Genomic DNA, 27,242 nt, shown 5'->3' with positions numbered 1-27,242 from the left:
CATCTTGGGGGGGGGCTTCCCTCCCTCTCAAGCAACTGGGATGGAGGCGCTCCTGTTTCCCTCCCTCTCCCCTCCAAGTGTTGAGCAAAAAGTGGGGGAAAGGCCTCGGAGGGTGTCACTGTGCCTGCGCAGTTGGGAGGGACGATGGGGGGCCCCACTTGGAAGCCATTCCACCCCCCTCTTAAGGAGAGGAAAAGAGGCACCTCTGGGCAAATGGAGGCATCTGAGGAGGTTCTCCTCCCTCTGGGGGGGGTGTCCCTGAAATTTTCTTGGACAAAAGAGCCCTGCCTTCTGTTCTTTCCCTCCCCAGGAGGGAGAGGGAGAGCTTTTTCTGCCTTTTTCAAGGCTTTGGTGCAGGCAGAAGTACGCTTTTTTCCTTTTCTTCTCTCCTTTTCTCCTCTTTTTATATTTTACCGAAGTGTGATCCTCAGGGAAACAAGAGTCTGAGTGTCTAAAGAAACTGTCTTCGCCACAGAGTGATGTGGGTTATTTTTGCTCTTCGGGTGTCCTACCTGGTCAGGATGGTGTGCAGGGCTTAAAGAACATAGTCAATAGTATTTTGTCCCCAAATAAGGGGATAAGTGGGAATATAGGGTTAGACGTTTTGTCCATTTCTGCACCTTCTAGGTTTCACTCGGCCTAGGGTTCAAAGGCTGGTGAAACTGGGAACTCAAGTTGGCCCCTTCCCCTAGTGGAATAGCACCTTTAACCTGGTGGGAGTGGCTTATCTGACATGGCGGGAGTGGTGGAATCATTTTAGCACTTAATCTTGTTGGGAATTAGCAAAAGAAATTACCCTGCAGAAAATAGATATAAAACCTGAAATGGCATTATTGAATGTAATATCAGGAATTAATGATAATAAATTGAAGCATTGTCTAGCTTTAGGAACATTGGCTTGATGAAAAAGATAGGATTGTTGTGATCGGGTTCATTAAAGATCTGAAACAATTCCTCCTTTTTGGCAGGAAACGACAACTGAGTCTCTTTTTGAACATTAACAGATTTATTTAGTGTAACATTAGGTGAATCTATAACAACTTCTACTGGTTCAAAACAAATAATATTGGGTAACTGTCCATATTGTGAGGATGACAACTCTGTCCTGTAACTGACAGGTATTTCTTTTGTTTTCTGACTTTTTACTACTTTTGAATAAATATTTTATCTTTTACTCAAGTATGCTTCTTGGGAGCAAGGGTGAGAGTGCCTTAGCCACGAGGGCTTTGTTTGCTGTTATTGGTTATTTGGGTTGGAAAGGCTGGTGTGCAAGGGACAAAGTACCCAGTTAAGGAATTTTAAGTAAGTAATTGGAAATCTCGGGACAGAAGATAGCCCATAGTTCCCAATCACACCCTTCTAGATCTCACCTAGTCTAGGTTAGACAGTTAGGTGATGCTAGGAAGTACAGTTTGGCTCCTTCCCCTCGTGGAATGGCTCCCCGAAGGAGACGCCTTCCTGACACATGTGTTTACCTCTCTGAGACGGAAACCTTGAAGAGGGCTTTGGGCAGATCAAACGAAGCTCCTTCCCAGGCAAACTCTGAAAAATGTGGTACTACAAAATCCATTTCCTCACATAGTGTATAGAAGTTCTTTCTCCTTGACCAGGCTTCCTATCCCTTTGAGAGGAGGTCTTGAGGGCCTGTATTGTGTGTTGGGCTCATGAGACAGATTAGGGATTCTGTTGGTGTACCGCCCACCCTGCTGCATACCAACAGTCTCCCTGCCTATGAGCTGACGGAGGTAGTCTCGGACCTGGTGTTGAGGACTTCCAGGCTGTTGGTGCTGGGGGACCTCAACATCCATGCCGAGGCTGCCTTGACTGGGGCGACTCAGGACTTCATGGCCGCCATGACAACCATGGGGCTGTCTCAATGTGTCATCGGCCCAACACATGAGAAGGGCCATACCTTGGACCTGGTTTTCTCAATGGGACTGGAAGATGGTGGTCTGGATGTGGAGGGGCTGATCGGGACCCCATTGTCATGGTCAGACTACTTCCTGATCAAGTTTAGTCTTTTAGCTTCTTCTCCCCTCTGCAAGGGTGGGGGATCGATTAAGATGATCCGCCCTCCGAGACTAATGGATCCAGATAGTTTCCTGAATGCTCTGGGGGATTATCTGTTTGATATGGTTGGCGCTCCTGTCGAAGCTCAGGTCACCCTATGGAATAAGGAGATGACCCAGGCGGTTGAGACAATTGTGCCTAAGCACCCTCTCCCTGCTTGCCGAGCCCAGACAGCTCCGTGGTATACTTCTGAACTGCGGGCAATGAAGCGAGAGGGGAGACGGCTGGAGCGCAGGTGGAAGAAGTCCCGCTGGGAGTCCGATCGAACACGACTTAGAGCCCATTATCGGGCCTATTTTGTGTCAATACAGCTGGCGAAACAGTATTTTTCCAGCCGTATCGCTTCCTCAGAATGTCGTCCAGCAGAGCTGTTTCGGGTGGTCCGGGATCTTCTTCAACCGGGAAATCCAGTGAGGTCCCAGACTGCTCATCAGCTTGCTGTGATGATTTGCTATCCATTTTGAGGGGGAAATCGCTCAGATTCGCAGTGGGTTGGACTCCACTGTTACTGCAGAATCAGAAGATGTGTCCAGTGTGCCGTGCTTAGGTCAGGTATTAATGGATGAGTTTCAATTGTTGAGACCTGAGGATGTGGACAGGGTGCTTGAATCTGTCTGTTCTACCACCACTCCACTCGACCCTTGCCCATCTTGGCAATGGAAGAAAGCAATCCCTTGGCTGCGACTACTTAACCCATGCAAATCAAGAGGCTACTTGATAAAGATGAATGTTTTCTTCTATGCCAGGGGTTCCCAACCTTGTATCCCCAGATGTTCCTGGACTAAAACTCCCAGAAACCTTTGCCATTAGTTCTGCTGGTTAGGATTTATGGGAGTTGAAATGTGTTTTTGCTGTTTATCATAATCAAAGTGATTAGGCTTTGGGACAAGATGAATTATAGTGTTAAATAGATTAATATGTAAGTGGCACTGACTTTAACCTGGGAAATGGCATCCAAGTTACCTCCAGAGCCTGAGTTGAAACACCAACAAACTGAGATCACCCACCATTTTGTTCTTTTGCCACTGACGATATTCCAAAACAATATTCTTGAAACTGGCTAGGAGGTCGCCTTTTACCATATCGATATCCTTGCCTGATATTCTTGACTGCTTTGATTGGAAAGGAGCTTCGGCAACAGGCATTGCTTAAAAACTGCACCACTCTGACATAAGCACTACTTAGGATGATGGAAGGCTGGAATTTCAGTTGGCCCCAATGAAGGAAAGCTCAGCCACTGGACAACCAACCTCCATGTGCACGGAACAGACCTCCTCGCTCTTTCCTTTTTCATTTACTTTCTTCCAAAGCACACCGGGGTAAAGATGACTTGGAATTTACAAGATGTATTGAAAATGTATTCGGATAGTTGAGGAACGAGATAAGTCAAAAGATAAAGGAATATAAAACATGAAACATTTTTTTGGTTTGGCAGAAGTGGATTATTTAAAATCAAATAGATCCCTAAATTGTATTTCCTATTCCGGATCTTACCAATAAAGATTTTGGGTAAGTAGTTAAAATAATGGCAAGTGATGATTCATACATATTGCAATAATAATAAGAAAGCTAGGATTAATAAGAAATGTTGGTAGATATTACAAAAAGAAGGTTGTCAGATAACCAGTATTAAATGTTATTATACAGCAAATCAATTGAGATATATTTCAGGTATTGGGAGGAACAGCGTTGGTATCAAGCTCTGCTCCCTTTTTAATCTTTAATCCTTATTTTTAATACCTACAAAGTATTCAACTGCTCAAGTAGTTTTATTAAAGAACTTTGCTTACCGGTGGTGCCTGGAGCCAAAGAGAGCAAGAAGCGTTGAGTCTCCCGGGGGAGTTTATCAGCAACACCATGTTTGGAAAGGACTGAGACTCTTTCAAGGAAAATTCAAGGCCGGGCAGGAACTACGCTGCAATACTGTGAGTTGTTTAAAGAAACTTTGATGTCAAATATTGGGAGTTGCCTGAGCCATCTGATAAGGAGACACCACAGAAGGCAAGGTAATAAAGAAATAAAGAAACCACACTAGGACTTGTGCTAGGCTTTGCAGACGGCTCTAACTTTTCTGGCTGCAGCTGAGATTCAACAGCACATAAAATCACTATCAATGGTTGTTACTAGAGCCCAGAAGGCTCGTGCTGGAAGTAACAATGCTCCCAGAAGCAAAAGTCAAAGAGCTGTACTAGACTTCTGTGTGCCTCCATTAATCAACAGGACTTTTCCAGTTCCACGGGGCAAAGGTTTTCAAGGGAATATGTCTCAAGTACCCCATCTATCTATCTCAAACAATCAAAATTTGAACATGACCATCAGAGGTTCCCAAAGAAATGAGGTGGCTGAAGACCCTTTTGGCTACTTGATTGGTAATTGGTCAGTGGACCCAGGATTGCAGGAAAGGTTATCAATTTTATCAACAGACCTGCCTGAGAAAAATCCAAATTTATCAGACACCGAGCCAAGGAATGTATCTATAGAAGAACAGATCGACAAATCTTGTGGGCTTGAGAATGAGGACATCAAAATTATCTACAATCAGTTGCGGGACCAGTGCTTCTTTTCTGCAAAATCAACTCAGAGCATCTTCGATAAACTTCATGCACTGCATCAAGAAATATTTGACCTGAAAGCAACTCTCCAACTCATAGCCACCCTGATAGAAACAGGGATTTTGACAGCAGCACCCCCCCCCCCGGACATTCCCTGATCCAGATTCAGACTTCCATCACTCAGGAAGTGGGACTCATATCCTAGAAATAAACAAGAATAATCCCTGCCTAACCTCGATATCTGGCGGAACGCCTTCACCCACCAAGTTCTACCCGGATCACCCGCGCGAGCCAGGAGGTGAGGTTGAGGAGCCTGATGCCGAGGGAGGCCCGAAGGGAGAAGACACGAAACCGGGCCTTCTCGGCGGTGGCTCCTCACCTTTGGAACAATCTCCCTCCTGAGATCCGCGCGGCCCCTTCCCTGGGCACATTCAAAACTCAGCTAAAAACATGGCTTTATGTTAAGGCCTTCCCTCCTGCCAGCATTTAATTTAATTTAAGTTATTTTTCTCTTTATTTGTTATTTATGATTTATGTTACCTTTGTTAACCGATATTTTTATTTTATGTTCCTATAATTGTATTAATATTGTTGTTAGCCGCTCAGAGTGGTACAGATGTATCAGATGAGCGGGATATAAATCAAATAAATAAATAAAATAAATAAATAACTCAAAAAGAAGAGCATCTTATTCAGAGGTTGGTGGACACAGAGTTGGCCGCAAACTCTGAAAAGGTTCCAGAGACTCAGGCTGAGAATTGCAATGCAAGCAAAGCTACTGAGGACCTGAACTTAACCCTTTCAAATGCAGACTTCATAGTAATTGATGAATGGCAAGATGCCACCCCAGACGTAAATGGCCCACAGTCCTCATTTATAGCCCCTACAGATAGGGACAACACACAGCCGGACAATACCTACCTACGACTTCTTACGAAAGTAAACTCCGGAACAGAGAAGCCACAGACTACAGTCTCACCAACTAACACTGTGAGTCACATTACTGTATACAACTGGCCTCTCAAAAGGTCCAATAATACGTGGAAAACTAACACCGATGTAACACGGGATATCTTGGACATTCTGGGTAAAGATTGGGGTCCCTTAATGTATATGCGTTGCTCCTGTATATATCCTAGAAAGCCTAAGATTTGGAGGGGGAGAGTGCATCTGTCATTTAAAGAAAATGGACATGCTTATCATTTTTGGAGCTTATTATATAAGTTTGAAGACATACCGATATCTTTCAAATGGGGAACGCATATAATACACCGTAAGCCAAATTTTAAGTTAACTGCAAAACAAAACTTGCAAAGACCATTCAAAACAAACAGACAGCAGTACGATGAGAATCATGGGGGTACTTTTGATGGGAGGGTAATGGTTGATGAATCTGGACTCAATGTAAATTCTAAAAGGATTCCAACACCTCATGGAAAATCAGAAAGAACTGCTGAGCCCTCTTTTAATTATGAGTACTCCAGGCACAGGAGAAATGCCCCCACCCATGCTGGTGCTACACCCCCTGAGCCTAACTTAAACTACAGAGGGAAAGAAGTATGTCCACCTTTTGTATCTGCCCCCAATAATATCTTGATCAATCAACCCCGTGGTTTCACAAATATACGTAACAGCCAGAGAATACAAAAAAGAGAGTCTCCAAGGATTGGTGTCAATAAGTCTCCCAGTAGTCACAGAATGTATCAAGCCTCCAAGGGGACGAGCCACCTACCCAGTCACCTCAGAACTTCCAGTAGGTCTGATTGGCACCTGGACAACAGATATGCCCCTCTAGCTGCCCTCTCCCAAGATTGACTAACACCAGATAAGATACAGTGCCAGCCTCTGAATCTGCTATCTTGGAATATTGCAGGATGGAAGAATAAATTGGCTGACTCAGATTTCATACAGTACCTCCAGACATTTGACATACTTTGCCTGCAAGAGACTTGGCTTCTGGAGAAAGACTCTTTAAATTTACAGGGATATAGGACATGGGAATTCCCAGCTCAAAAAAATTCAGCTTCAGGACGAGGAAGTGGGGGCTTGGCTATTTCAATTTCCTCCACTACTGGCTTGATAGCAACAGAGATAGCTGAACTGAACTCTAGCTACTGGCAAGTTCTAACAATACATGGCTGCAAACCATGTCCTTTGATCTGTGTCAACATCTATCTCCCACCGAGAATAATTGGTACTGCCTCAGAGGTTTGGGCTAAATTGGAGGACATTCTTGATACATTACTTTCTGAATATCCCAACTATCTTCTTATAATTTGTGGTGACTTTAATGCTAGAATGGGAAACAGTGTTTATATGATGGAAAAAGCCCTTGGCTTGGAGCTTGATATGGATAAAAGCCCCGCCCGAACCTCCCAAGACAAGGTAATCAACAACTATGGCAAATTCCTCTTTCAATTGATCTACAAACTCCATCTTGTATGCCTAAATGGCTCTTACCTGGACACCTCAAATGGCTACTACACTTTTCTAACAGATAAGGGTGCTAGTGTGGTAGACTATGTTATAGGATCTTCTGCTGTCCTCCCTTATGTATACTCTCTAGCAATCGATGACAGGTCAGAAAGTGACCACCTCCCTCTCAGAGTGTCCTTAAGATTCCAACAAAACCAGTCAGGGGTATTAACAGACCATAAAATGCCAGGCCACGTTCTAGGTGAGAAAAGGCTTAAATGGTCTATTAAAACTGATGACAGTATAAGGCAGATGCTGAGCACCAGTAAACTCCAAGAGCTACGACAACATGCTCTTCTGGGGACCCAGAATATTTGCAAGGTCTACCAGGACATAATTCTCGCACTTAAACCACACCTAACCGTTACACACCCAGAAAGAATGTCTGAAGCTCAATGGTCCTGGTTCGACAGGGAATGTAAGACCAAGAAAAAAGAGCTGAGCAGAGCAACAAGACAGGCGAGACATATTGGCACTGACGAAGCTACAGCTTCCCTGCTACATCTACGGAAAGAATATAAATCTCTGCTTAGAGGAAAAAAGAAGGCTTTCTATTTAGAGAATTGGAAATCTTTGGGCCAGGCCCTCATTGAGGGTAATGACCCCAAATTCTGGAAGCAGATAGAAAGAGGCTTCTCACAGAAAGCCTTTGAGATTGCCAACTCCATCACGCCAGAGGTATGGGTCTCCCACTTCAGCCGCATTTTTGGGGGTAGTATTCATAGAAATATTACTCATGAGACCCTCTCTAATTCCCCTGAATGGCCACCTGTTTCCCCCAAAGAAGTTGGGGACCTGATTCAAACTCTCCGGAATGGCAAGGCGCCTGGTGAAGATATGATCCCCGCTGAGGTCTTTGCTATTGACATTCAGTGGTGGTCTCCCATTCTAGCCAGTCTATTCACCTACATCAATAGTACAGGCAACCTTCCTGCAGGTTGGCAAACTAGCATTGTTGTGCCAATTTTTAAGAAAGGAGATCCTTTAGACCCTTGTAACTTTAGACCCATCAGTCTCCTCAATGTGGCCTCTAAACTTTATGCCAGATACCTCTTGAATAGGCTCCTAGATTGGGACAACAAACATTCTATCATCTTCGAAGAACAGGCAGGCTTCAGAAAAGGCAGAAGCACAATAGACCAAGCCTTTGTTCTACACCATGTAATTAGTAAATACACCAAACCTCCAAACAAATATCTTTACGCTGCCTTTGTGGATTTTTCATCAGCCTTTGACCTGATAGATAGAGAACGCCTTTGGTATAAACTGGAAAAAAAAAACATTGATAAGAGACTCCTGTGGCTCATACAGCTACTACATAAAGAAAATACGATGCAAGTGCGTATAGGCTTACAGGGAACTCTGTCACAACAGGTCAGCATTACACGAGGGGTGAAACAAGGTTGTATTTTAGCACCTTTTCTTTTCAACTTTTATATAAACAGCCTTATCCCTCAAATGGCTTCCCCCACATTCTTCCCTCCAGCCATTGGCTGTAGGAAGATTTCAATACTGCTTTACGCTGATGACCTGGTTCTGCTATCCTTGAATAAAATTGGTCTTAAAAGAATGCTGGCCAAATTTGGGCAGCTCTGTAAAGAGGAACGGTTAACAATCAATTATACCAAAACAAAAATTATGGTCTGTGGGAAGAGAGCCCCTAAGCATAACTGGTCTCTGGATGGGCATACTATAGAGCAGGTACACTCATTTAAATACTTGGGCATTCAATTTTCTGAGAAACTCTCCTGGAGACAGCATTTAAATGCTACAATCTTACTGAGTACCAGATCCATAGGGCAATTAAAAAGGTTTTTCTACAGCAGAGGAGGCCAGTTGGTAAATCCCGTTCTCAAGGTGTTCGTTGTTAAAATTATAGCACAGATGCTCTATGGGACAGAACTATGGGGAGAGGCAGCCAAGCCCAAACTAGAAATCTTACAGAACAAATTTATGAGGCTGATACTGGGTCTCCCCCCCAGGAACTCCCTCAGCTCACCTCAGAGCTGAGTTAAGCCTACCCTCAATTGCAGCTAGAATTGATCTGGCTTATCTTAGATATTGGCATAGACTGAACAGTTTGGAGGACTCCTTCCTGACAAAGTGCTGTTGGTTAGAACAACTAAAGTCTGGTGGATGGGTGTAGACCTCATCTAGATACTGGCAAACCATGTCTGGGAGAGGTTTCTTTGACCTTGATTCAGTAGCCAGAAAACAATTACATCATCTTGCCTTTATCTGGAGCCAAGGCCTTGCATGAAGACAAAACATTGATAACACACCTGCTCGTTAGCACTGCTAGCTGTTAGTATTGTTTACTCTGCACTATAAAATAAACCTCTCACTTGGGTGAGAAAGATTTTGGTTCATGACTCTTGTCTCCGTGTCTTGATTGCTGGATCCTGAACCAGGATCCCTCATCAGCTGGTGACCCCGACGTGATCCAGCTCCCATCAGCCGAGCCGACACTCTTCTGATGTAGGTTCAGCTCCCATTCACCCTGCTTCCCTCGACTGGAATAGTCTTCGTGCACCCAGCCCACGGGCTCCCCGGGTAAGTATGGGTTGCTTATGTACTAAAGAGCAGCATCAGAATGCTGAAGAGTTAATTGTGAGGCAAAATGACGGATGGCAAGTATCATGCAAAGAATTAATGGAGTTAGAGAGCTCTCAGGAGGGTTGTGTAGTATCTGGCGTACGAGAGACCCCAGTGAGTCAATGTAACATTCTTCTTGCTCCAGAAGGTGAAAGTAATTTGTTTAAACAACTCCCTCAAATTCTTCTTCCCCTCTCTTCGGCCTCCCTGCTAATTGCGGAACCGCCTGGGATGCCTCGCAGTCCTCCTGTGTTGGACCCTGCCTGTGTGATTTTAGCTCAGAGAGATGAGGCAGCTGTTTCTGCTTGCTGTGACTTGCTCCCATCTCAAGGGGTCTGTGAACTGCAACTCAGTCTTACAGACAAAGGGACAGAGGCTCTCCCCAAATGCTTATCTGTCCAACAGCCAGTCCCTAGTGACTGGAGCAGGGGTCTCCTGCCACAAAAGGAAGGACTCATTTGCCCTAAGCAAATGAAAATTAATCTTGCATCAGCCACTGATGGTCTTCAAAGACCAGAGATAGCCAAAACAGGGGAAACAGCTGACTGCTTGCCTCCTTTCTGGGCAGGTCTGGACGCACCAGCCACATTGCTGATGAGGTCACATTACAGCACAGAGAAATGGGATTCAGGGCAGCCCCCAGGGCAGCCCCCAGGGGATTTGCGAGACTTATTACAGGTCATGTTTGCAAGGGAAGCTTGTTGTGTGTCTTCTGTGCAGGTAGTTTGCTACATCCCCGAGTAAATGATTGCTTGTGTCAGGAACTGTTTATGTTCTTTTCTGTGGAATGCTGTCGTTAAGGAGCGCTTTCTTCTGTCTTATCAGCTGGCCAGATATTAAAGGGTAATAGGTTTAAAGGGTAATAAGTATTGAATTTCAGAGAAACAATTCTTAGTTTAAAGCTCAGAAAATCCGAAAGCTTTGTCCCTATTTCTTACAGTAATAAGAGGCAAAATAAATTCAACAGATGTAAAAGTTTTCTTGATATTACTGTCAAAGAGTCATTATTGCATAGGGTTAAATTTGCTCTGAGTCTATGGCTGTTCAAGTCTGTATAGGACTGTGTTATGGTCACAGCTCCATGATGACACCTAAGCATTTTGACAGGTAATTTTTCTTATGAGGCCAGTCATTCATCAACAGGTAATTTAATTAGTGACCCAGCAGTAAAAATACTGGGACATGTATGGAAGCTAGTATTCACTTCATATTTATTATAACATGAAAGCATTGTTCCTCTCCAGCTACTTGTACCACTTCTATCATACCTTGCATTGCTTAGTAGTTTCCTAAATATCTCAGCGTGATGGGTCTAATCTCATCCACGGATACAGTGCAGCCTGCTAGGACATAAAGTCTGTATTGTTTTCCCTGCTCTGTGAAGTAGAAAACTCTAGGTTATAGCCTGGCGTAAAGCCCAGACTTCTTATCAGCGATTCTGGGCGTTCTGCAAGAGAATGCTATTCATCTCGGACAGTCTAAGAGAGAATCTACAGACTGAGCATAAAAATTTTGCATCTTTAACACATCTATTGCATGTCAGTTTTAGCATTGTATACACATGATCTCTCAACAACATCATCTGCAAGCTGTGGATGGTCTGCCAATCTTAGCTACACCACGGCTGTCAAGGATAGGATCGCAATTAGTGAAATATGCACTTATCAGACACTCCTTTGAACTTGTACTCCCGCATTAAAGCAGTTACAGATTTGTGTTGCCAAAGCTTGTTCCAGATAGTGCCGTAATCAACTTTTGCTAATTTTTTGGTTGTCTGCAGGTAATGTTGAATTCTCCAAAGGACAAGTGCCTGCTTCTCTGTGTTTTCTGTCAATTAACCATTTGTTTTCTTCCCAGCATCTTGTATTCTCTTCACAGACAGTTCATCTTCTCGAGGTTTTGTTACGTGACAGCTTTTGAATTTTTTTTCTATGACTTTAATTGTTACTTGCTTTAAGACATGTGATCCAACACTGTATTTGAATATCTTGTGTGCTCAATAAGGAATCACCCTGAAGCATAGGATTTCTTTTTAAGTCTACAGGGCAAGAAATTGTGGAAAGCGCACATTTAACATTTAATTCTCCAGATATTTCTATGCAACAGTTCTGTGTACCTTAACATTTTCTGCCTTTTTCCTTGTAGCAGTCTGCTGTGTTCATGCACTCCTAGCAATGGAAACAAGGTGATGCTTATGACTCACTGATTGCGCAGAGATGGATTTTGCAGTGGTTCTGCTGATGGTAAAACATAGAGCTTATTAGCTAATTCTGGTTATGTATCTTTCCATATTTAGGTCCTATAGGGGTATATAAGCTAAGCCCAGTAGATAGGTTGAAGAAATGCTGTAGTGTTTATACATAGCTGTTCGAACACCACACTCACTTTTTGTGTTTAAAGCTTTAAGGAGTTATACTATATGTGACAATGTTTGAATACCTCCCTAATTAGAACATTCCACATTGGGAGATATCTATCTAAATTTTCTTTTCATGCCAGCTAACTGTACAATTACAAGATCAGGTTTTATCTGTGTTCACATGTTTCTGAAAGATCCAAGTTTACAGGACTGCAAACAACAACTCAAAGAGCAAAGTTGGCTGCTGCTATCTTAGTCTTTCTTAATTCACTAGACAAGACTTCAATCTCATTGTACATAGTCTTTAATATTGCTAATCAAGTTGAACTTACGTATCTATCCCAATCCACATGGTTTAGAGCCAAATCACTTATGGCCCATGGATACTTTTGGTATTAAGTCAGCCTTAGCAAAATTAAAAGAAAAGGGGGAATTATCCCTGGACTATCCCTGGGCCTGGGTCTCAAGGATGGGTCTCATGAATAAAGAATCCATGGTCTCATGTATAAAGAATTCACTCTTGCATCAATTCTCTTCACTTCCTTCTAAGAATCATTTCAATAGTTACTGCATTAATAATTGCTCATACTCAAAGTTTTAAAGGTCTCCTTATCTATATATCATCATTCTTTGTTACAGTCACAGACCTACAAAGTCCAATAAAGACCTACAAAGTCCAATAAAGGCTTCCACGTTCGTTTAACGTTCATCAATGCTTTGTCCTTTATCTTTTTATTAAATCCTTTGTTTCTTTTTCTTCCAAACTAACCACTTGTGTTCATAGACACTCTAGCTGTCCAACCCTTAGTTCGCTATCGGAAGCCTCCAGGTCCAAGTTGGCTGATTACGTGGCGGTTGACACTCCAGACGGTCCTTTGAGGGTGCCAGCTCGGTGCGACCACATCATGTTGTGGCCTCGACGTCTGACCACTCCAATCCCAGACTTCAGCTCACGCCAGAACAGTCCCAGGATGACACCAAGGGAACAGAGATGGCAACAGCAGGAGCCTCAGCCGCCACCTGTGACATGGGGGGCTCTTAAGAACTTATCGGCACAGGCTGCAGGACTTTTAGAATCCATTCAGGCAGAACCATCACCTGAGAATTACATGGCGGCCGTTGTCACTGCATTGAATTTTAATTCCTATGTAACCAAATTTTAATTACTATGTAACCATTTTTAATATGTATTATTTGTATCTTTCTACTTACACTATATGCACTGCTTTTGTACAATCGCTTGCAATAAGTACTTGTCTTGTACCAGTTTGTAAAGCCCCTGGTAATATTTGTAAAGCCCCTGGAAGTGAAGTCTTGAATGAGTCACAAATTATGTCTTCTCCTCATGTTGCTAATGCAGTCAACACATGTGCCCGCATAATAAACTGTACCCAAGCAAAGGTTCCTGGGGGGTTCTGAACCCTGGCAATCCCCAATGGAATTGTACCAGAAACATCACTCATATTACAATATAATCTTATACTCAAAAGCTGAATATTCTGAATTCAACAACAGATAAACACTCTTAAAAAAATATGCAGCCTCTATCAAACAACAAATTGGTCCAGCCTGGTGGGATGCGATCTGGAGTTGGTTGCCTACGGGCTGGATCCGGCAGGTAGTGCAATGGCTAATCATGTTTGGTTTCATTTTAATTGCCTTTTGCTGCTTGCAATGTCTGCCAAATCTGCTAAATCTTTTCATGTCTTCATGCTCCAAAACAAAACCATTATCACCTCGACAGGCTTATTATAAATATCAGCGGCTAAGAAAAGGGGGAGATGTAGACCTCATCTAGATACTGGCAAACCATGTCTGGGAGAGGTTTCTTTGACCTTGATTCAGTAGCCAGAAAACAATTACATCATCTTGCCTTTATCTGGAGCCAAGGCCTTGCATGAAGACAAAACATTGATAACACACCTGCTCGTTAGCACTGCTAGCTGTTAGTATTGTTTACTCTGCACTATAAAATAAACCTCTCACTTGGGTGAGAAAGATTTTGGTTCATGACTCTTGTCTCCGTGTCTTGATTGCTGGATCCTGAACCAGGATCCCTCATCAGATGGGCACAACAATGTCACCAAAAATTAAAGGTCTATAACCTTTTGATGGAAAAGTTCCTTAGTTTAAGCTCTCGCGATCTTAGGAACTGGATCTTTGATCTTGATGCTAGCCAGGATAGGGCAGCTATTGTTGGGTCCCGTTTTTTTACCTGGTATCCTCAACTTCAGGTGAATCATGCAAAGCCAAAATATTTTGAATCATTGACTTTCCCCCCAGATTCGCAGAGCTTTCACGGAACTTAGATTTGGACAGATGGCCTCAGCATACCTCGAAGGGAGATATAAAGGAATCCCAGTCGAGGAACGGAAATGTGTCTTCGGCTGCAACCAAATTGAGGATCTAACTCATTACCTACTGTTCTGTCCTCTCTATAAAAATCCTAGAGAAAGATTTCTGTCACCCATCATTCAGATGTATTTTAACTGTAATACCACTGAAACAGTAGTAGGTTTGCTTGCCGATGCACAGTTGGACATTACATATGCTGTAGCACAATTTGCACTAGCAGCTAAGAAGCTGAGGCTTCGATTTCTCAGGGATCATAATGCCACATAAATGCTGTATCTAGTGGATTGACGTTTTACATTATGACAATATTTTTAGACTGGGTTTTATTGGTTTTTAATGGTTTTAATGGTTTTAATGGTTTTAAGGTAATTAATGGTTTTAATGGTTTTAAGGTGATTACCTGCTTTATTTGGATTTTATATGCTACAGTAGAAACAATATTGTAAAGGTCTATGGCCAGAAACAATAAAGTTTATATGTATGTATGTATGTATTTCAGGTATTATAACAAACAATAAGGATTTAATATGAAAATGTTTAGAAATGCATGGAAGGGAGGGAATTTTGGAAAAAACATTTTTGAAAGAAAACATTGGAGAAGAGGTTAAGAAGATTGATAAACCTGTTCTCAAAAAATACAATATTTTTCCATTTATAAGACACCTTTCTTTAGAAGACCCACACAGACTCTTTTCTAACCCCAAAATTATGAAAACTTAGCTTTGAGTATTTAGCCTCTGGGTTCAGAATGTTCGGACATTAGGAGTCCCTGTGGCTTCTGAGCCTGCAGTCTCCACCTCCAATGAGGTGTGTCCCAATCGGTTTGTAGAGCATCAGCTGATGTCAGTTCCAGGGATGCAGGTTGTGGGGTGTTGCAGCTGGGCTCCCCCCCTCCTGTCTACCCCTCCAGGGCTGGTCAGGGAAGGGGGAAGGGTGGGGGGTTGAGAGGGGGAGGGGAAAGGGGGCAGAGTCTGCCTAGTTGGGGAGCAGCCAAAGGGGACTGGGTCTGAACTCCCTGCTGACCCATCTTCTCCACCCTCCAAGCCCCATTCTTCTGGAGGCTTTCCTATCCCCTCACCCCCTACACCCACCAACCCATTGCAGACTCCTCCTCCAACTCCTCCCTCTACCAAAAAGGCCTCCTCCCCACTTGGGGTTTTCCAGGAATTTCCCCAAGCTTTGGAATAAAAGGGTTTTCGGGGGGGGGTCATGCTCAGACTTTGGCTGGAGAAGGTGGGGGAGGGAGAGGCGAGCCTGAGTGGACTCACCAAGAAAAACACACACAGGTACACAAAGGGGGCCCGGGTGCCTTGCTTTGGGGGGTACTTCCTGGCCTTCGGAGTATCGGGATCTCAGCCCTGCCCTGACTTCCCATCTCTCTTTTTTTCCCACACGAACAAGCCCCACTAAAGATTCCCCTCCCCCCAGGATGGGAGAGGGGATGGAGTGGGGGGATATATTTCTCGCCTTTGGGGGAATATCTTTCTAGGGACACCCCCACTGCTCTCTCCTCTCCCCCCCTGGGCCATCGCCCACCTCCGTCTGGATCCTCAGGCAAAGTTCCTGTGGAGGGGGTGGGGGCATAGGAGGGGCCCCAGGGAAATGGGGCTTGGAGGGGGGAGAAGATAGGGGGTTGGCTGGGAGCGAGGGAGGCTAGATCCAGGCCCCTTAGTCTGCCCTCCGGCCAGGCGGCCTCTGCCCCTTTCCGTCTCCCCCGCTCCAGCCAGCACTGGAGTGGTAGATCCTGCCGGCCAGTTCCTCTGCTCCCCCCAAGAAAGGGGATCTCTGCTGGAAAGTTTTCTCCTGGCTGCCAGGAAGAGTCCTTTCTGGGGGTCGGGTCCCAAAGGCCCCCTCCAGGGCCAGCCCGTTTCCCAAAGGCCGGCTCCTCGTTTCCAAAGACGAACCACCTCTCCGGCAGCCTCTGATTTTGGAGGCTCCTCTTGACGGACGGGCGAAGGGGGCTTTGGGAAGGGTCAGAAGAAGAAGACTCGTCCCTCCTAGATGGAGGGCTGGAGAAAATAAAGAGAGAGAAATGCAACCCAGAAAGAGTCCCTCCTCACAGGGATCATTTCAGCCTTTGCATCTGGGGGTGGGTGGGAGGCAGGTCTTTTGTAAAGCCAATGGCTCTGAAGCATCCATTCCAGAAAAACCGTTATCACTATGGGGGGGGAATCAGCCGCAAGACCCCACCACCTGCTTCTTTCGCAGCTTGTGTGACAGTTGTGAGTCAAGTCGGAGGGAAACGTTCGAGTGGGTAGGTTGGAAGATAGCTGGGAATGTGGATTATGATGATACTGCATTTCTATGCCACCCATCTGGAAGCCAAAGCTGAACCTCAACCCCCCCCCGCTCTTCCCACCCACAGCAATGGGGGCAGGAGAGACCCTGGGGAGAGGGCTTGCCCATTTTCTACACTAGGAAAAGTTTCTCTCTGTGTGTGTGTGTGTGTGTGTGTGGTTTGCTGCTGCTGATTTTGGGTTCAAAAATATTCTCAGGAAATAGTCTGAATCTCCTCGGTTTCCCCATTTCCTGCATATTTCATACTGTAGATGTTGTTGTTTAGTCTTTGTGTCCGACTTTTCGTGACCCCATGGACCTGAGCACGCCACAGGTCCTCCTGTCTTCCACTGCCTCCCGGAGTTGGGTCAGATTCATGTTGGTAGTTGTTGTGGGTCTTTTGGACTCTTTAGCCCTGTTCTGAAGGTGGTTCTTCCTAACGTTTCGCCGGTCTCTGTGACCAGCATCAAAACTCCTTGCTCTGGTGCAATTCCGACTCCTGTCCTCTGAAGATGCCGGCCACAGAGACTGGCGAAACGTTAGGAAGAACAACCTTCAGTACAGGGCTAAAGAGTCCAAAAAACCCACAACAAACATGCAAAAGTATTTACACTTTAAAAAGAAATATATACAAAGTGAAAAAGCACAATTTGGCTGTAAGTGTGTTGTTAACAGAGAGAAAATTTTCTTCTCTCCCAGTTGTTTGTAAAATCCATTGGTGGCTGTCACTGCCACACTGTTATTTTTCCGCTCTTCCAAGGACTTTCACCCGGCATCATGAAACCAAACACCTATGTTTCTCCATTCCTTTCTAATAACACTTTGTGTGAGATTTCTCCCAATACTGTATTTATATTCCTTTAATCTGCATAAGTTACCAAAACCAAATCTTCTCAAGGCTTAGATTTCCCAGCCTCTGAGAAACCCATTTGGCCCTGATCTTTGTGTCCTGTGTGATTCTTCCACACCTGTGTGGCGGCCGGACCGTCACATATATGAGGCTGTTGGGTGGGGTCATCAGGGGGTGTGGAGCATTCTGTCATCAATATGCTGACGACACCCAGCTCTACATCTCCGTTTTACCAACTGCAGGTGATGCCGTCCTGTCCCTCCAGCGCTGCCTGGAGGCCATACTGCAATGGATGCGGGAGAACGGGTTGAGGCTGAAACCGGACAAGACGGAAGTCCTGAGGGTACAGCCTTGTAGCTGGCGGCTTGGGTGACTCTCTCTCTCTCGTTTGGGGGGGTGACCCTGGCCGCAAAGAGTGAGGTCCGCAGCTTGGGAGTACACCTGGACCCGACGCTTACCATGGAAACAGGTGGCATCGGTAGTCCGCACCGCCTTTTTTCATCTTTGGCGGATTGCCCAGCTGCAACCTTACCTAGACATGGGGGCACTCACTACCTTAGTACATGCACTCGTAATCTCTAGATTAGACCACTGTAACACACTCTACGTGGGGCTGCCTTTGAAGCTGACGCAGAAGCTTCAGGTGGTGCAGAATGCAGCGGCCAGACTCCTTACTGGTGTGAGAAAATACCAACATATCTCTCCTACTCTAGCCATGCTGCACTGGCTGCCCATCCGTTTCCACGTTGATTTCAAAGTGTTAATGCTTACATATAAGGCACTAAACGGTTTAGGACCTCGATACTTGGCGGAACGCCTGCTCCCACCTAGATCTACTCGGATCACCCGCACGAGCCAGGAGGTGAGGCTGAGGAGCCTAACGCCGAGGGAGGCCCGGAAGGAAAGGACACGAAATCGGGTCTTCTCGGCGGTGGCTCCTCGCCTCTGGAATAACCTTCCTCCGGCAATTCGAGCAGTCCCTACGCTGGGCACTTTCAAGAGTCAATTACTAAAAACATGGTTATACTTTCAGGCCTTCCCTTCTGTCAATATTTAACTCTTTTTTTCTTTTTCTTCTTTATTTGTTTCATTATTGTATGTGTTCTGATTGTTGTAATAGTCTTATGTTTTACTGTATATACCTTTATTGGAAGCCTCCCAGAGTGGTCGACCAGACCAGATGGGCGGGATATAAATCAAACAAATGAATGAATGAATGAATGAATGAATGAATGAATGAATGAATGAATGAATGAATCTGGAATCCAGACTTCCCACTTTGATTTCTCAACCATGTTGTTATGTGCTCTAAGTAACGGGTGCCTCTGTCGCTTATTCAGTCAACTTTTATCCACGGAAGGAACCATGGAGTTTGTCTGTTCTTTCCTTGGGATCTTTCCTTTGCCCTAGCAGAGATTTATCCAATTCAGGTATCAGGATGCAGACAAACAATGAAAAGAGAGTTCATTAAGGTAAAGAAAAAATTGTATTGTAGCAGTAGTCATACATACAGAGTTGTCTTAGTTCAGTCCATTGGTCATACACGATAAAGCATTCAATATCAGTCCATTTCCCATAGCACATATCCAGAGTCCATAGCCATGTCCAGCATCGTAAATCAGTCCTGCAGAGGAGCACCATCTCGCTTAGTTCAACCCCAAAAAAGTGCTCAGAGGCTCTTAATTTTATTGCCCCTAGTGGCCAATCAGAGATTAGCTTCTCCAGGGTTCTTTTCCAGCATTATTGTTTCCACAGCTGGGTTAAATCAAACTGGTCAGCTAGTTACTTGAACAGCTGAATTAATTAATTGGACTCTTTCTTACAATTTTTTTTTACAAACCTTGATTTATTTACTGTATTTGTATTTATTTATTTGTTACATTTATAGCCCACCCATCTAGTCATGCGGACTACTCTGGGTGGGTAACAACATATCAAATCTAAATACAATTTAAAATCATAACAACATTTTACTAAGAGAGAAAAGATACCACAATAATCCAGATGGGAAAAAGGCACAGAGAACAAAATCAGGTGGTGGATGGAGGAAACGCTTGCTTAAACAGCCAGGTGTTCAGTTGGCGTTTGAAGATGCCCAGGGAAGGGGCCGTATGGATCTCAGCAGGGAGGCCATTCCAAAGACGAGGAGCCACCGCCGAGAAGGCCCAGTTTCTTGTTTTTTCCTTTCGGGCGTCCCTCGGCGTTAGGCTCCTCAGCCTCACCTTCTGGCTAGATCGAGTGATACGGGTAGACCTAGGTGGGAGAAGGCGTTCTGACCGGTAACGAGGCCCTAGACCATTTAGGGCTTTATATGTAAGTGTTAAAACTTTGAAATCTACGTGGAACCGAATGGGTAGCCAGTGCAAGGTGGCCAGAATGGGGGTAATATGTTGATATTTCTTTACCCCAGTAAGAAGTCTCACCGCCGCATTCTGCACCATCTGGAGTTTCCGCATAGATCTCAAAGGCAGCCCCACGTAGAGAGCATTACAGTGATCTAATTTCGAGATTACGAGCGCATGGTGAGCGACCCAACATCTAGATAGGGGCGCAGCTGGGCTATCTGCCAGAGATGGAAATAAGCAGTGTGGATCACTGATGCCACCTGGGATTCCAAGGCAAGCACCTGGTCCAGATGGACCCCCAAGCTGCACACCTCACTCTTCGCACTGAGAGTCACCCCCCCAAAAGAGAGGGAATGTCCCAAACTGCTGATGCTAGGGAAGGACTTTGAAATAGACAGTAGTCACCCCCCAAAAAGAGAGGGAGTTTCCCAAACCGCTGATGCTAGGCTCGCCCACCCTCAGGACCTCCGTCTTGTCCGGGTTCAGCCTCAGCCCATTTTCCTGCATCCATTGCAGTACAGACCACAGGCAGCGCTGCAGGGACAGGACGGCATCCGCTGTAGATGGCAAAAAGGAGATGTAGAACTGTGTGTTATCAGCATGTTGATGGCACGAAGCCCCACAGACCCCTGATGACCTCACCCAGCAGCCTCATATAGATGTTAAACAGCATTGGAGAGATGACCGAACCCCGCGGAAACCCACAATTGAGGCTCCACGGGGCTGACAAATGCTCCCCAAGCTGAACTCTCTGAGGACGGTCCCCCAGGAAAGACCAGAGCCAGGACAATGCCTGACCACCAATTCCCAGCTCTGAGGCCCTCCTCAGGAGGATACCGTGGTCAACGGTATCAAAGGCAGCTGAGATATCGAGGAGGACCAGCAGAGAAGTTTTTCCCATCAGCCTCCCTCAACAGGTCATCATACAGGGCGACCAATGGTGTCTCTGTACCGTGGCGCAGCCTGAAGCCTGACTGGAATGGATCCAGGGCATTTGTTTCATCCAAGTGCGCCTGAAGCTGATCGGCCACCACCCTCTCGACCACTTTGCTCATGAAAGAAACATTGGCGATGGGCCTATAATTGCCAATATTGTCTGCCACCAAGTTATGTTTCTTTCGAATGGGCCTAATGAGTGTCTCCTTGAGGGCGGGGGAAACCTGCCCACCTGAAGAGACCCATTAATTATCGCTGTAGCCCATTCAGTTGTTGTGGGCCTGCTTGCTTTGATTAGCCAGGCCCGGCAAGGGTCAAGGGAGGAGGAGGAGGCCCAACAGCGAGCTAGCGCCTTGTCCACAGTGTCAGGCGTCACAGGCTGAAAATGGTCAAGACTCACCGGGTAAGGCTGGACATCTCTGCTTGATTCAATGTATCCAAAAGAGGAGAAAGCTCCTGGCAGATGGCCTCCACTTTAGATTTTTAAAATGCTGCGAACTGGTCAGGGGAGATACTAGGGGAGGCCCTTCGCCCCGACCAATTCTGGATAGGTCGCGAATTTACGGAAAATTTCCAGCTGATGATTTGAAGCCTCGCTTATCCGGTCAGCGAGGTGAGCTCAACTAGCAGCCCTTATCTTGGCCAGATAAAGGTTAGTTGCGGCCCTGACAGCTTCTATATTATACTCCATCGGTTTCTTCCTCCACTTTCTCTCTAGCCTAATCCTAATTTTCTTTATTGCTCACAGCTCCTGGTTAAACCAGGGCACTGTGTGAGCTCTGCATTGGAGAGGGTGTTTAGGAGCGATCGTGTCAACAGCTCTAGTGGCGCCAACCAGACCTGCCGGTATCCCTCCCATGGTATCCTGGAATCCTACTGGATCCAGTAACCTTTGACGGTGGACCATTAAAATAGGCCCTTGCTCCCTGCGAGGTGGGAGGGCCATTTTGAGGTTACATTATTATCAATTCTTAAAGGGCTATTCTAGGCCTGTCAGCTCAGACGGAAGCTGTTCCCACATTCTTTGCTTTTCAAAGGTTTCCTCCTTGTACGAGTTCTTGGATGAATAGAAAGATGAATCCTCCTACATTCTGTGTATTTCTACGGCCTCTCTCCTTTATGATGTCTTTGATATCTTCACGTCAGAACTTCATTAGGATATCTGACTCCACAGGAATCCTACAGAAATTTACAGACCACCCAGGCAAGGAGATTCTACAGTTCATCAATGTTGTCACCACTGGAAGACAACTGACCCACCGGGGTCCTGCCAAAAGCCCTCTCTGAGAGGTTGGTCCATCTCTCCCTTTCTCTCTTCAGCTAGCGTGCCTCTCTCCTCCCTGATTTTTCTCCTCCCCCTTCCAACCTCTTTCTCTCCCCAATAGGAGGGTTTCTCCGGTCTTACTTCTCTCCGTCTCCTTTCTGCCTCTCATGAAGTATCATCAAGTTCTCCCACTATTTGGTCCAGGGATTCTCCATTCATATCCACTCCCAGCCTTGTGGTAATATCCTCTCCTTCTTTTGCCCTCCTACCTCTCCACCTTCTGCTCTCTCCCTTCTTGATGGTTCCCCAAAATATATTTCTCTTCCCTCCTCCTGTCTTATTCCTTTCTTTTTCTCCTGCACCTCTGCTGCTACCCTAATGTTCCTTTACCTAGTCGATCCTTTCCTCTAATGAACCTTCTGTTTCCCTCACTGGAACTTCCACTTTAGACACCCCAGGCTCTTTATTTCCAGACTCTCCATCCCTTCATTGGCCTAAACTTTTGATTCTTCACCCGGAAATATCTCCCTGGTTTTCTCTGTGACCCTTCTCATCTCTCTATCTTTCCATTCTCCCCATGGAGGTGTCACTTCTCTGACGGGTGATATGTTCTGTCTCTGGGGCTCCATGGGCTTCTCCCTCCTCTTTTCAGGAAAGGACAGCACTCTCGTCAGGATGGGTTCAGCCCGACTTTCTCCGTCAGATAGACAGCCAGTGACAAGGTGTTTGAAGCTCATCTGGGTATCTCACAGGAAGTCTTTTAATAATAATAAAATAATAATAATAAAATTTATTGTCATTGTAAGTATATACACAGTATACCATACAACGAAATTTTAATTGTTCCAGTGATTCCAGGCAATTCCAAAACTTGTTAATTCTGTACAAGTTCATTTATTTACATCAATACTAGATTGCCTACTTAAATACAGTGCTTCACTTAGCGATGTTAATTCGTTCTGACAAAATCGCTGCTAAGCAAAATAAAATCGTCGTCATTGTCGTTTAATCATGTCCGACTCTTTGTGATCCCATGAACCAGAGCATGCCAGGCCCTCCTATCCTCCACTGCCTCCTGGAGTTGTACCAAATTCATGTTGGTTGCTTCGATGACACTGTCCAACCATCTCATCCTCTGTCATCCCCTTCTCCTCTTGCCCTCACACTTTCCCAGCATCAGGGGCTTTTCCAGGGAGTCTTCTCATTAGATGGCCAAAGTACTGGAGCCTCAGCTTCAGGATCTGTCCTTCCAGTGAGCACCCGGGCTTGATTTCTTTTAGAAATGATAGGTTTGTTCTCCTTGCAGTCCAGGGGACTCTCAAGGGTCTCCCAGCACCACAATTCAAAAGCATCAATTATTCGGCAGTCAGCTTTCTTTATGGTCCAGCTCTCACTTCCATACGTCACTACAGGAAAAACCATAGCTTTGACTATGCGGACTTTTGTTGGCAAGGTGATGTCTTTGCTTTGTCATCACTTTCCTCCCAAGAAGCAGGTGTCTTTTGATTTCATGGCTGCTGTCTCCATCTGCAGTGATCATGGAGCCCAATAAAGTAAAATCTGTCACTGCCTCCATATCTTCCCCTTATATTTGCCAGGGAAAAAAGCCCATAGAAATGCATTAAAATGTGATTAATGCATTCCTATGGGCTTAAAACTCACCTTTGAGCGAAAATCCTCCATAGCGCTGCCATTTTCGGTGCCTCTAAAGTGAGGAATCCATGCCTGAAAACAGCGGGTGGCCATGATTTTTCCCCGGTGGCCATTTTGAAACCACCAATCAGCTGGCCGATAATGGAGGCTTTGCGATGATCGCTTCCCTGCGATCATCGCAAAGCGAAAATAGCCCATAGGGACCATTGCAAAGCGATCACTTTTGCGATTAAAAAAACATCATTCCAAAGTGATTTCGTCCCTAAACAAAGTGATCGCTATGCAAGGCACCACTATATACTAAACCCCCCAAAATATGTAAGGCACTCTTACAGGCATGAGGAAAAACTGTAGATAGAGATCTTTAAATTCAAACATCATACAGTTACACAAAAACTGCAGGCTAACTTAAAATACATCCTTGCACCATGTAAAAAGATGCAGCAACTTAGATTTAGATAATAGGGAAAATTTAAGATGTGTTTCAATTTAAAATGCAAACAATAGTAAAACACTGGTGCTCATAATCTAGAAAGACAGAATACATCTTCAGAACGCTTCAAATTTTCTAAGAATACAATGATAAAAATAAAAAACCCTTATCATTTTCAATGAAAGACATGCAAATGTATACAAACTTTAAAAATAAATATATACAAAGGAAAAAAAAGAGCACTATTTGGCTGTAAATGTGTTGTTAAGAAACAGAAAATTTTGTTCTCACCCAGCCGTTTGTAAAATCCATTGGTGGCTGTCAATGCCACAGTGTTATCTTTCCACTTTTCCAAGGACTTTCACCTGGCGATTCATGCTTGATTGCAGCCCGTGCTTTTTTGGTGATACTGGACAGACTGTGCTCAATCGAAAAGCAAATTGCCTTAATTCAATCACATGGAGTGAAAATGATTGGGTGTCAGAAACTATGTCCTCCTGGTGGTGACCTGTTGAAGTGCACACTACCGGCCGTTAACCCATATAACCGAGTTAATTCTGCTGGCCTCTCTGAATCCTCCAATGTCAGACCGACAGCTGTTCTGAAGGCGGACGATAACAAAGCCAACAGCAAAAAAACCCAGCTGATTTGGTCTTCCAGAGATGTGCTTTTGACGTTCCCAGGCAGCAATGCCCGACAATGGTCCAATAAGCCCAGAATTGCCAAATCGCTATCTCTACTTACGGGCCTTAGAACTGATGTACTGGATTTAGAGCGTTTCTACTATTTACCATCAGTCAAAGGGTATAAACGGCTTTTTCTCACTATGAAAACCCAGGATTTATGCAACAGAATCTTCAGAAAGAAAAATAACTTGTCTGCCTATAATATTGGGGTCCAGAGAGTCTTCAAGCAGGTGAGTGGACACCTGCGCTTGAAGCTGAAGCCCAAGAAGGAAGGAACCAATACTTCCTCACTTCCGATAGAACCTCCTATTGAACGGTCGCCGGTCCTGGACTGTCGAGGCATTAAATCTACTCCAGTGCACTATCTAAGAACAACACCTACTTATCAGTCTCTTCTCACCGGACAGACTACCCATTCTTTTCAAGTTGCTAGTTTGACTGACAAGCCGGAGGCGAACAATAGAGATAACCCATCTCCTCGACCTCCTCCATCTTTCATCGCCCCAGAAAAGGAAGGCTCTGCCTGTGATGAATCCGTGGCCGAGACCAAAGATCTTTCCACTCTTGGGGCCCAAAGCAACCCCATTCACACGGCCCCATGTCTTGAGAAGTCAACGCCTATGAAGCAATCACAAGACACCGGAAATAAACCTCCAATAAACTTTCCACCTATGGAATTGCCAAATCCCGATTCAACGGTTTCCATCTCTTCCGCGGTCCAACCTTGACTAGGCAGCAGGCCGCTGCCTCCAGTTGACGCACCCCCTGTCAAGGGTAATCTGAAAATTTTGTCCTGGAATGTGGTGGGCTGGCCCAAGAAACAGCATAATCCGGCATTTCTTGACTACTTAAGGCAATATGACATTCTCTGTCTCCAAGAGACTTGGACTGATAAAGTAATAACACTTTCTGACTACCAAAGCTTTACTTTGTCAGCCTTTCGCCGTGAAAAACGTGGGCGTATGACTGCTGGCCTCACGATCCTGACGAAAAAATTTATGAAATCTGAGCTGGTATTGTCCTCTCAAAAAAACAGTAGTTCCCTGGCCGTCCGTGTATTAGTTAAGAATTTCTCAGTATTGATTATGAACATTTATTTTCCTCCGAATCCCTATAAACATACCGCCTCGCAGATGTGGGAGTGCCTTGAACAGTCCATAGTGGACCTTTCTACTAAATACCCTCAGGCCAACTTTATCATAGGTGCAGATTTTAATGCCAGGGTAGGCGATGGCCTTGAAATCTTTAAAAAGACACCGAACGGAAGATCATTGCCGGAGCTCCCATTCTACTTTAGCTGGCCCAGAGTCTCTAAAGACAAAAAACATAATCCCGCAGGTATTTCTCTTGTTAACTTTAGCATTCAACAAAATCTCCTTTGGCTGAATGGTCTTGTCTCATTCGAACAGGCTAAGGAATTCACCTTTATCTCTGAGGCAGGTTGTAGTGTAATCGATTACGTCTTAGTATCTCCATCGCTACTGGATAGAATATCTGACTTTGCAGTCCATGCGTTTAAACTGAGTGACCACCTCCCTCTCCAACTTAGTCTGAGCGTCCCTCCTGCGAGTAAGGTCCAAACGGCTGAGGCTGTCAAGACTCAGGCTTGCCCCCCTAAATTCCGGTGGGACAAACTAACCCAGACTAAACTGGCTCTCCTGTTGGAGGACCCTAATTTTTCTGCACTTAGTTCCTCCATACTCTTGGTGAATCATCCATCGGAAGTGGTAAGGTTGTACAATCAACTATTAGAGCTCATTACCACTAACCTAGCGCTGCCCGCAAATGCTTCACGTTCTGACCCACGCCAGAGTAACCCGAGCTGGTTTGACTATGAATGCCAACAATATAAAAGGGCGGCCAGAAGTTGTTTTAAAAAGTTTAGGCAACTAAACTCTCAGCAGGCTCTTAAAGAATATGTTTCTCTAAATTCTCATCTGAACTCGTTAGCCAAATGTAAGAAGACCAAGTATGAGAAAATGTTATGGGAAAAACTTTATCAGGCCACAATTCACTTTAACCCTCGCTCCTTTTGGGCGTTGGTGAATGGATCTTTCAAAGTTAAAGGTCACGACCCTAAAGCAGTTCCTGCTTATAACTGGAAATTGCACTTCTCAAATCTCTTTTTTGACAATATAGCCCCTCCGATCGAAGAGGCTTCCGAAACATTTGCCACTCCGAACTGGCCGCAAGTGTCAACGTCAGAAATTAAAGTTCTAATTGTCTCACTCAAGTCTGGCAAGGCGGCCGGTCCTGATATGATTATGGGGGAATGGTTGAAATCCAACCCCGATTTCTGGGCCCCTATTCTGGCAGGACTCTTCTCAACGGCAATTGCCAGTGGAATTCTTCCGGAATCTTGGAAGCAAGCCGTCGTTGCTCCAATATACAA

The 27,242-nt window shown here is 45.0% G+C and overlaps 2 protein-coding genes and 1 long non-coding RNA gene across 3 annotated transcripts in view; 2 read left to right on the top strand and 1 right to left on the bottom strand.

Moving 5' to 3' along the window:
* Positions 1-27,242, top strand: part of LOC144584975 (uncharacterized) — a 618,887-nt gene that overhangs the window by 397,681 nt on the left and 193,964 nt on the right. The window lies entirely within an intron of this gene.
* The window catches only part of LOC144584983 (uncharacterized), a 392,659-nt gene that overhangs the window by 265,707 nt on the left and 99,710 nt on the right, over positions 1-27,242 (top strand). The window lies entirely within an intron of this gene.
* Positions 1,150-15,023, bottom strand: LOC144585010 (uncharacterized). The gene is made up of 2 exons (XR_013539517.1): positions 5,294-15,023; positions 1,150-4,855 (listed from the first exon to the last, which is right to left on the bottom strand). It is a non-coding gene; the product is annotated as an uncharacterized LOC144585010 (long non-coding RNA).

The sequence above is a fragment of the Pogona vitticeps genome, chromosome W, assembly GCF_051106095.1.
Source record: "Pogona vitticeps strain Pit_001003342236 chromosome W, PviZW2.1, whole genome shotgun sequence".
Classification (NCBI taxonomy): domain Eukaryota; kingdom Metazoa; phylum Chordata; class Lepidosauria; order Squamata; family Agamidae; genus Pogona; species Pogona vitticeps.
This window is presented reverse-complemented; position numbering and strand designations above follow the sequence as displayed.